We start from the raw sequence: 11,099 nt of genomic DNA on the forward strand, positions 1-11,099 counted from the left end.
AACACTCAAACGCTTGCACTAAATTCCAAAAGCTATTCCATTGCATGTACTCCTAAATGACTTTACGTTGGAGTACCATGCATCTCACAAGTTTCTGGCGCAATCAATATGCTTTAGTAGCACCGCAAACCACTTCGCCACTAAATCGAATGTACATCGATTCAATTTGGTGGTGAATTAGAAGCCTTTAGGGCTGGAGGTCACGCAATACGTTCATATAGCCTCGTCAGGCCCACCATATAGTTTCCCTAATTTTATTTTGAACCTTGTTGTACAGTAAATTAGAGCGACTTTCGTTTGTTATAGAAAATGGTAAGTTTATATGGTCAGCTACAGACTAGTAGGTATACTTGAAGCTGATTTATATTATGAAGTATGCAAAAATGTAATTTACAGTACTTTATCGCACTAGTGGGGTAATTAGCACTACGTGCCTATGTCGAAAATGTAAAGGGCCATTACTGTAAAACGTTGTACGATACACGTGTGAATAGTTAATTCGCACTCCTACTTTTCTCACTTGTACCTTGGTATATTTAAGTATTAATACCTTAGAAAGAGAGCAATTAGTGTACTAATACTGCAGATATATAATTCAATGGTAATTTTCCTTGATAATTTTGAAAATGAATTTTCGATACGGTTCCACTTTTACTCAGAATCAGCTATTGTGTCTGTCTGGGTTAACTGGAATAGCATACCTATCCTATTATTATTTAAAATTAAGGTATCTGCACCAAAATTCATAGGTACCAAGTTCCGATAATTTGTTAGTTGCTAGGCAATTTATTTTTCGCTGATAAACGAGTTGGGTTCTAAGAATACCGGTAATGCCTCTTGGTAAATTTCTACTTAATGAAGGAAATTAAATTATAGTTTTAACTTATTTATTATACCTTAGTATAACTGGTATTGGATCGGTGCCTACAACTTTAAAATATTGATATTGATTTTATAACAGTACCTAGTTTATTCCAATAAGTACACTTTAGTGTGCAAACCGTTCGCTAGATGGCGCGGGCGTCGAGATACATCACGCAACCATTTGTTTTTCATAGTTTCACGGGATTTACCTATTACACCTTGTGTGCAAAGCTTCGCTAGATGGCGTTAGCGTCTAGAACTAGATTCATGGCGCAAGCGTTAGTTTTTGGTAGAATAGTTAAGATCTAAGTTTTATTTTGGTTAATTAATAGATTCTGTTGTTAGTTTGGGCCGACGGTGTATGCTCCTACAACTACATGCTCTTTATTTGTCTACACTTTTACACGAATTGTCCTTTTTGTGCTCTGTTACCAGTTCTTGTAAATTCCGCCAAGTTAAATTAATAAATGACCTAGGTATTGTACACTTCTGTTTTTGTTTAATAAATTAATAAAATGAATAATTCCTTATAAACCAAAAACAGCTGACCACCCTAACTACTGTTGTCTGTGCGGAAAGAGAAGATTAGAGTCATAGAATGTATTGGTTTCCTTATACTCCACTATTCTCCTTCCGCACAGACTACCACTCTATACTATTTACTAATCTGTGCTTTTGCGAACTACAAACATGAGCTAATCGTATTGTTTCTGCTCATGAAAGCACCCGCAAATCCGAACATTTGAAATGACATTATGCTTATGCCCGCTTTCGGTAACAACCGGTCACGTTCCGTGCATTATGCTACAATGTGCTAACGATGAAATTGCATATTCACGTAAATCGAAATAAATGGATGCAGATAAATTTGCATTCTAACAGCTAATAAAGTTGCCAATTGATATTAATAGTTTGTACACTGAAATCTGGTGCTGATTTTGCGTAGTAGTATTTCCGTTCGACACCCTTTTTTAGAAGGGTGAGAGAGGTCTCGATCGCATTCCTGCTGTGGAAACTGTATCCACTCGCGCCCCATCCTCGTGGTGCGGTCTTCCGTCGTCTTTTTCTGGATGATTGTTGTCTGGTGTTTGCCAGCTTTGTCACTACCGGCCGTTATCTAACCCCACGACCCCTAGCCTGGTTACCGTTTGAACGGGGCCAGGTTTTGGGGACGCAGTGAAGGCGACCGGCAGCTTAGGCTGGCGTGTGCGTCGTGCCTATGTGTTGGCGTCATCCGATTGTTGTGTTGTGTTGTGTCTTAGAGGGTTGTAAGAGGGCTCGGGGAGATGCCGAGCCCCGTATAGGTCCGGTGGTCGCGTGTAGTGTGCGCGATCCCTCGTAAATGGTCGTGGCTGCAGTTGTCCGCACGGTCATACATGACCCGCGCGAGACGCTCCATGAACTCGTCCAGGCAACTCCATTTCAGGTGGCTTACGGGCCTGATTTAGTTAAAATATGTTTTATCCTTTTCTTACAAATAATGACAAATAAAGACAAACGATTCATAACAAATTCAGGCATGTAACGCGTTTATGAATAACGCCACAAGTCTACACTTACGCACACAAACGAATACCTCTATTATCGGTGCGACAGCTGACACGGCTCCAACATGATTAAAGTTGTCGGAAGCGCCTATGAGAAAAACAGATGCAGGAGAGTGCTATATGGCATCAAGTTCGCCTTTTAGGGTTCCGTAGTTAACTAGGAACCCTTATAGTTTAGCTATGTCCGTCTGTCCGTCCGTCCGCGGTTTTGCTCCGTGATCGTTAGTGCTAGGAAGCTGCAAATTAGCATGATACTTACGTAAATCATGCATGGCGACGGAACGGTAAAATACAAAACTACAAGTTTTTTTTTGTTTAGGGTACCTCCCATACAGTATTTTTTTACGAACTGAATAATTATATCTTTACCTAAAAAGTGGCAAATAGCCTTGGAGACATAGAATGCTTTAAATTCCATTAATAATCTCATAAATGCTTTGAGTTTTAAAGTATTAATATAATCTATACCGAAATACCATTATCAAATCGCAGTATGCATACAAATGGTGTTCAATTTAATTTACCAGGATTGTATCTGTCCATTCAGTTTGATATGTATTTGTGGATCCGCGACCCATTATTATCTAAGCACATTTCGTACAAAATTGTGCATATTTCGGCACGTGCGGGTCCGTTTATAACACACGAAAATTACCCGATTCGAATTTTAAGATACGTCAAATATTACGTCTAGATACGATATGGATTAGATATGTTAGTGTCAAGTGACGTTTCTTCAAACAAAAACGTCACACTGACATGTTTAATGGGGTAATTTTTGATAAGATGTTCGAGGGACTTTGAGCCATCAAATACGTCTTTTTATAGAATGCCATCGATTTGATCTGATTTCGACTTTGTCAAAACTCATCATTATCATCATCATCATGTCAGCCGATAGACGTCCACTGCTGGACATAGGCCTGCCCCAAGGCTCGCCACTCCGACCGATCCTGTGCCGCTCGCAACCACCGAATTCCCGCGACCTTCACCAGCCTCCAACGACATGGAGCGACGACCTGGTGAAGGTCGCGGGAATTCGGTGGTTGTCAAAACTATTATCGAAAAATTGAAATACCTACTAAGTACTTATTATTGATTGTTCCTACTAAGACAGCAGATATTTTGAATATCTCTTTAAAGTACTTTTAACACACTTTATAACAATAGTCAACGTGTCTCACAAAACTGGGGCAACTATAATCGCCATAGTATAGCCACAGTCTGACGTCCAATGTGCTTATGTCGACGTAAAAATGGTGCAACGTAAATAAATAAGGAAGGAAAAGCACATAGATACGTGCAGTTGCTCACGCGGGGCCGATTCTGCTTAAATAATTTGATATGATTTCTTTTCGTTTTGATACGACCGTGAATCGTCTTAATTGGCATCTCACGTACGCCAATAAGTCTGAGCCTTATGACAATCTTTAAAAGCTATCCAAACGCAGAGCAGTTCAGTTTAGGAACCTTAAACTGTTCCTCTCAATTTGCTACCATGACCTCAACTGTTCAGAGCCGAATCTCAATCGCTTACAAGTGAATGAAAGACCGATATTTGTCTCTGGTCCGCAACTGAATCGCTTTGACACGAAAAGGATGACGCTATAGGAATCGTATAAATCTATCTCGTTTTATCCTTGTGGCGTTTGATCGTTCGAAAACCAGAACTGTTTTGTAGTTAACTTACTAATTTATACATTTATTTTACTTGGGGTTGGAAAAGGAGCCATCTTAATGTTTAATTAACAGGCATCGTAAACTGCGAGCGAAATCCATTTAAATGACGTATGAAAAGCCTAGTACTTTAATGGATTTCGCTCGCAGTTTACGATGCCTGATAATTAATAATAATAGTAACAACTTTGTATATGATTTAATGTAAAAAAAAGATAAACATAAAAAATGTTTCATGTCAATTCGTTAAAGCTGATGTTCAAAACATCTCGCCCTTGGCACGTAATAATAAAATTTTTGTTTATCTATTTCTGTGTAAAGTGCTTTGCTTCGCGGTAAGTGGGGCTCCCATACAACAAACATGATTCTTTTGCCGTTTTTTGCGTAATGGTACGGAACCCTTCGTGCGCGAGTCCGACTCGCACGGCACTTGTCCGGTTTTCTATATTATATAAACATAATTTGAAAAATATTTATACATATTTTACTGGAACTTGAATTTGGACCATAGTTGTAAGTTGTGGACTAAAGTTACCTGAGTTTAAGATATCAAAACCATAACAAAATGTGTAATCAGAATCTACCACACGGGACCTTTAAGAATTCAGTTGGGGTCCTGCCGCAGACTGATATTTGGCTGTTAAAGAAAGGTACGTCAACGTGTTGCAAATGTTACAACTTTATTACGTCTTGTTTCAAACTTTTGGCCAAATTCTAGGTGTTTCGACAGAAAGAAACAGAAGGGTACTGATCGAATTTAAACTATCGTGAGACATATTAACTTAGCTAACTTAGCGGTTTCACTCACGTTTTTTTAGTCACTCGCGCGATTTTCAAGCACTAACAGTGCCTGAGTACGTGACGACCGCCCGTCGTGACCGCTACTTACTATGACAGTACCGCTCTATCCTATTATATCCTCTTTGGTACGAATGAGTCATTTGATATTTACCTCTAGCTTTCTATTCGATGAAGGAAAACATCGCGGGAAAACATGCATACATCAGCGAAGAAATTCAATATAAGTCTCCAACCCGGATTGGGCTAGCGTGGGGACTAACCTAAGCCCTCTCTCGCCTATGAGAGGAGGCTGATACCTAACAGTGGGATTTATATAGGCAGAATTATTATATATACATTTTTAAAACCATGTTTAGTGAATCAAGGCTTTACCTACGTCACAGGGAGGACACGCTAAACATCAAAAATCACTTGCGTTTCTGTGTGTGAACGGCACGTCTGTACACGCGTCATGCGTCATAGTGTGAGTAAGTTGCTTAAAAATAGTACAGAGCGGCCGGCAAACGGCCGCCAATCTGCTGTCGCGGGGCGAGGTAATTCGAGTCGGGGCGGGGCGGTGCGTGGCCGTTCTGTATGATAATACTATTACTTATTCTGTGCCTACGTGCACACTTTATGGTATCTAGTCTCAGTAGCCCGGTTGCACCCCGAACTGCGAAAATTAATGATTAACCAGTCCAGCCATGTCGGGCGAGCATTAATGGTTTCGCTTTCGATTACTGTTGCACATACTATATGTGCCTTGTGATGCACCCACTTTGGACGGGCCGGTAGCACTGTGTGAATTCGGGATTAAAATAAAAAAGTCGTTAGTTACTCTGATGGGAAAAATTAATCGCATGTAAATTAAATTAAATTGCATTTGTACATTTTTAGTCGTTGAAAATTTAAGTGATAGAACTATTACATCTAAAGTATATTCCAATAATTCAATTGAAATTGCAACTGAAACGGCATCCGCCATTTTTCAACACGCAACAAACAAAAAAACTTCTTTATCAAGCTCTAAGTATCATTTAAATTTATTTAAGTACCTATAACTTCATATACTCTAAAAGTTAAAAAAACTCCCGACTTAATGAAATGGATGAACAGATTCTGAAAAATAATAATAATAACCAGCGTTGAAAAACCTGCGTTCTAATAAAAATTATCTGCGTTCAAATTGGTAAACCCGCTAAAAGCTACGTACCACAGACAGACACACACACATAGCGAACTTGTAACACCCCTCTTTAATTAAAAATACTATAAGGTTTTTAATGATTAAAATTAATTCAGTCTACACCTTTTTTATAGGTATAAAACTCCAATATTCTACAAAAACCTTTGAAAGTCGGGTAAGCGCGAGACAGCCTCGCATACCGTGGGTTCCGTATCGTCTCTAAATTTTTCACAACGTTTAACGTTTTCCTTTAAGTTAAATCCGCGCTTGGCTAGTTTTATAGTAGGTAAGTATGCAGTATATTTATTTTTATTATCATACCAAGTTTTATACGTTTCTTCTATTGGGAGAATCTTCTATTCATTTTCTATTTAATTTTATTTTTATGTTTTATTGTTGTAGCAGCAATAGAAAAATACTCATCTTGAGTTAATCCGAACTTGTGTGTCTAGCTTACGTCAATACATGTACGAACACAGGCGAGTCAAAATGCACGCTCGATGGATCACAAAATGACATCATTTTGATATGAAATTGGCCTTGTTTAAATTTCACCTGTCTATTACGGACCGGTTCGTAGAGACGGACAGCGGAGGCTTAATTATAGGGTTCCGTTTGTAGCCCTGTTGATACGGAACCCTAGAAATAGCCGATTAAACTCCCAAGAGCTTAATGGTCTTAAATGATTGATGGTTTATTTCTCTAGGAAACTGAATGATAAGATCGCTAAAGCCCTGCATTGATTGCAACATTTAAAAAGGGTATCAATCTTCTGTATCGAAGTGTCATTTTTGCCAAGCCTGAATAGACACAGGTTTTGGGGAGTTAAAAGCATTTGTACTTTTTTGCACTTTAATAACCTTAATTCACTTTTTTTTTATTTTACTCTAAGCAGGTTTTACATTTTTTTTTACTTCCGTTGTTCATAAAATTCTAACTAGTTTGGTATAAAATAAAACTATGAAAACGGAGTATATCGCGTATATTGAATTTATAATATATCCCGACGTTTCGAACCACGAACGCTGTAAAGGGTTCGAAACGTCGTGATGTATTATAAATTCAATATACGCGATATACTCCGTTTTCATAGTTTTGTTTCATGAGTAACTATCGCGGTAACCGAAGAAAATATTAGTTTGGGATACCCATACCAAACCAAGCCAGAGTCTTATGAATTATTCCGATTACCCAGTCGTCCACGTCGTCGTTTACTCTTAGCAGTAAATTCTACGTAAAGTTGGCCCTCAGCTGTGGGAAAACCCAATAATTTATTAAATTGCTCAAGCCTATCAGGCCTTCCTACAGCTGAGGGGGTAGGCACGGTTTTTCTATTATTTACCCTATGTGATGTGAAAACAGGTTTTAAAAGTGATTTTTTGGTTCACATTACCTACACCTAAACAAAATATTTGTATTAAAAAATATATATATTATTATTTTATATGTAGAGGTTAGTACATGTCGCTTAACATAGTCAATTCGCAATGCTACGCTATAATGTAATGTGCTTTTGATAAAACAAAAAAAAAACAGTTTTTTGGTTATCCTGAATAACTATTACTATAACTAGTGTTTGTCCCTTACGAGATTTGAAATATCCACTGTCGATATACTAGTACTACGAGTTCGTTTCCCCTACGGGGTAAAATGAATATGCTAAGCAGAAATTATCACCGTCTCAACGCCATAACTTAGGATGCAACTTCAACAATGGACAAAGCGTTTGTAACTAACAAACTAACTAACCAGCCAAGTTAAGTGACAGTTAACTGGAGTTTAATAAGTTCACGTCGCCCGCGCGCCTTAAGACGACCAGGCCACTGCATTATTCAGAGGTGGACATGTTCAGTCGAATCCCGGTGATGTTCGAACTTTAATATAAATTGATTCCGTATTGATACCACCTGCACACCTGGGTGCCTCCCCAATATGCTAATCGTTAACGCTTTGTGACGTAGGGTAGTCATCTCTCTCTATCACTCTTCTATAATAGTGCGACAGAGCCAGTTGTGTTTCGTTCGCTACTGAGCGTAAACGATTGGCACGTTGGCTACGCAGCCTGTGGCATTCGGATGACGACTGGCAGCATTGACGTGGACGATGTTAATATATATAAATAAATATAACAGGGACCAATTTTTTTAATTGTATTAAACTAATATTATTAGTGTATTGCCATGGTAACCCATACGATTTTACAATTTGCATATGGTCTTTTGATTTCAAACGGGCCCCGAACGGCTTATCCTTTGTCTATTGTTAAGTAAAACGGCGCCTGCTACTACCTGTATAAAAAAATGGTTGGATCGATTTAACCGATTAATGAATTACGACTCCTATGGTAATTGGAATAAGATTCAAAATAAACTAATGGAAAAATATAATGCGAGGCTGTGTGTGGTCTCTGCGGTTATTGAGTGCCGGCGAGTCGAACGCTAATAGAACCAGAACCAGTTTAAAATGTGTCATCGAGATGCGTAACAAAGGCGCATTTTTGTCACGATTAGAATGTACAATCTGTCACTATCAAGTTTGCTGCAGTGGCAATCCGAATCTCACCTTTAAAATATGAACCATAACCCCTCTGGTGTTACAGGTATAGTTAACGCTATCTACTGAGCTCGTTCACTTACCTGTACTAACAATGGCATTCTGTTAAACAAAAGCCATTATTTCTTTAGCGCGTGGCCTTTGTGATTGGGCGCATGGCCATTGTGTGTGAGCCTCAGGCACAAAGGAATAATGGCTTTTGTTTAACAGAATACCATTGTTAGTACGTAAGTGAACGAGCTCAGTAGAGATAGCGTTAACTATAGGCCATGCGCTGCGAGTTATGAGATCAAATTGCAAATTATTGGTAAAATTCGAATGACGCTTTTGGGTTCAAGTTTGATAGCTGAGTATGGACCGAACTTAGAATTGGAGCTATTTGAACCTAGCTTCCAGTAAGTGTCTAACATTAAAGCTGACGCTTAAAGCTGACTTGCACTATCAGAAGTGTGGGTAAGCTTTAATGGGATTTAAAAAACTGTGAGACACAGACATACTAAATATATATTAAGATCGAATTATGTACAATACCTTTTGTTAAACAGATTAGGGACCGAGCCCGAAAAAAACAACTGAGAGAATTCATACTATACTTAATAATGAAAATCCGCAACATGGCAAAGGAAAAATAGAATCTTGTCATTGTCAGGCTTTACCTAAACGTATCTCTAGCCTTATGCTTTCAAAACACGCATAATCACGGCTACAATCTCCTTATCAGTAGCCAGTAGGTACGAATAAGCCAACGGCTCAGCGGAAAGATTCATTCCGACAAATCTCATTGTTATTCGTGACGGGCTAGCTGTCAATATTTTCCCATATAAATTCATATATTCACGACACCAGCGGGCAATTTTCAGACGATGTTACCATGTAAATGAGTGAGGGTAGCGAGTGACTGGATAGCTAATATACATACAGATTTGTTCGTTTTATCTGCCTGGTTTGTGTCTGGCAAATCTGTTAATGTAGAGTAAAGCTTATGTTTTAGACTGTACCCTCAGCATGAGTTTTTACGTGGCCTTAAACGCTAGCGACTGAGTCAACTCAAACGCAGTGCATCTCGCTTGCAGCAATGTCGGTAGGAGGGAGATGCATTGTGTCACAATTTGTGAGTTAATTTACGCAGTCGCTAGTGAATATTTCAGTGTCACACTCATGGTAAGGGTGCATTTTGAGTGTGGTGGAATAACAAGAAGCTACTGTGGTTTTGCTGTGCGTTTTTCTGCGGATGTGCTGAGACCTCCGCTAGTTCTAAATTTTCTTTTACGTCACTATGACATAGGTAATCCTAATGATTAAGAAATAAATAAGCAATTAATTCTAAAACAATAAAATACAATCAATACACAATTTCATCAATCAATATTAAAAAATTCAATTTAAAATAACGCGGCCTGGGTCGTACCTGCCTTAAAGGTCCCCATTATTCCCGACGAGTTTCTTCGCTGAACTGCAATGGACTCCTGAAGTATTTGATAGATTGCTTTACAGATGCATTTTTTCGAAGTAATTGTATATGAAAATATTGTAAGTTCGACTTAGACGTATTCTAATTGTAATAACAGGTTTTTAATTTCATCTAGATTTGTAATGAATATGAAATCCAGTGTCAAAAGTGACGTTTCGGGTTGAATTAATTAAATTAAGCAATCGCGTTGATAAAAGTGACCATCATACACCGGCTGGTTGGTAATCCTACTACGCATATCCACGCATGACCCTAAAAAGTAATATTAATGAATATGTGGGTGTTTTAAAATTGGAACCTCAGGAAATTGATATTCCCAAAGTGTTAAATAAAATATGCTTTGTGGGATGTTCATTCATGTTTGTGTTCGTTTCTCGTGGAAAAGTAATAAAATATAAATAATACTGTGAAATAAAAACTGTACTTGAATATAATTATACATTACAATCATCTACACTGTTAATTGAGAATACGTTATTTTGACATTAAATATTTTGAAATTGAAATTGAAATACGTTAATCTTATTAGAAACATATTAAGCTTACTATACTTAACAAATATACTTTTTTTACACAAAACCCTTAACTGTATGACAGTTTGTAGACTGTAGATTAAGAAACACTCTTTATATTTAATGTTTTACGCTACATACTAAACTTAATTATATATTATTATGTTAGTAACACTAACACTAAACTATCCTAAATAATAAAACCAGACAAGTGCGAGTCGGACTCGCCCGCCGAGGTTTCCGTACTTTTTAGTATTTGTTGTTATAGCGACAACAAAAATACATCAGCGTTTCAATGCTGTGAAAATTTCAACTGTCTAGCTATCACGGTTCATGAAATACAGACAGATAGACGGACAGACGGACAGACAGGCGGACATTGGAGTCTTAGGAATAGGGTCCCGTTTTTACCCTTTGGCTACGGAACCCTAAAAAACAACATTTGCGAGGCAATAACTAAACGAGGCACTGTTTAATTCTGTACTATTACTTATTCTGATTCCGTTATC

The sequence above is a fragment of the Cydia strobilella genome, chromosome 2, assembly GCF_947568885.1.
Source record: "Cydia strobilella chromosome 2, ilCydStro3.1, whole genome shotgun sequence".
Taxonomy (NCBI): Eukaryota; Metazoa; Arthropoda; class Insecta; order Lepidoptera; family Tortricidae; genus Cydia; species Cydia strobilella.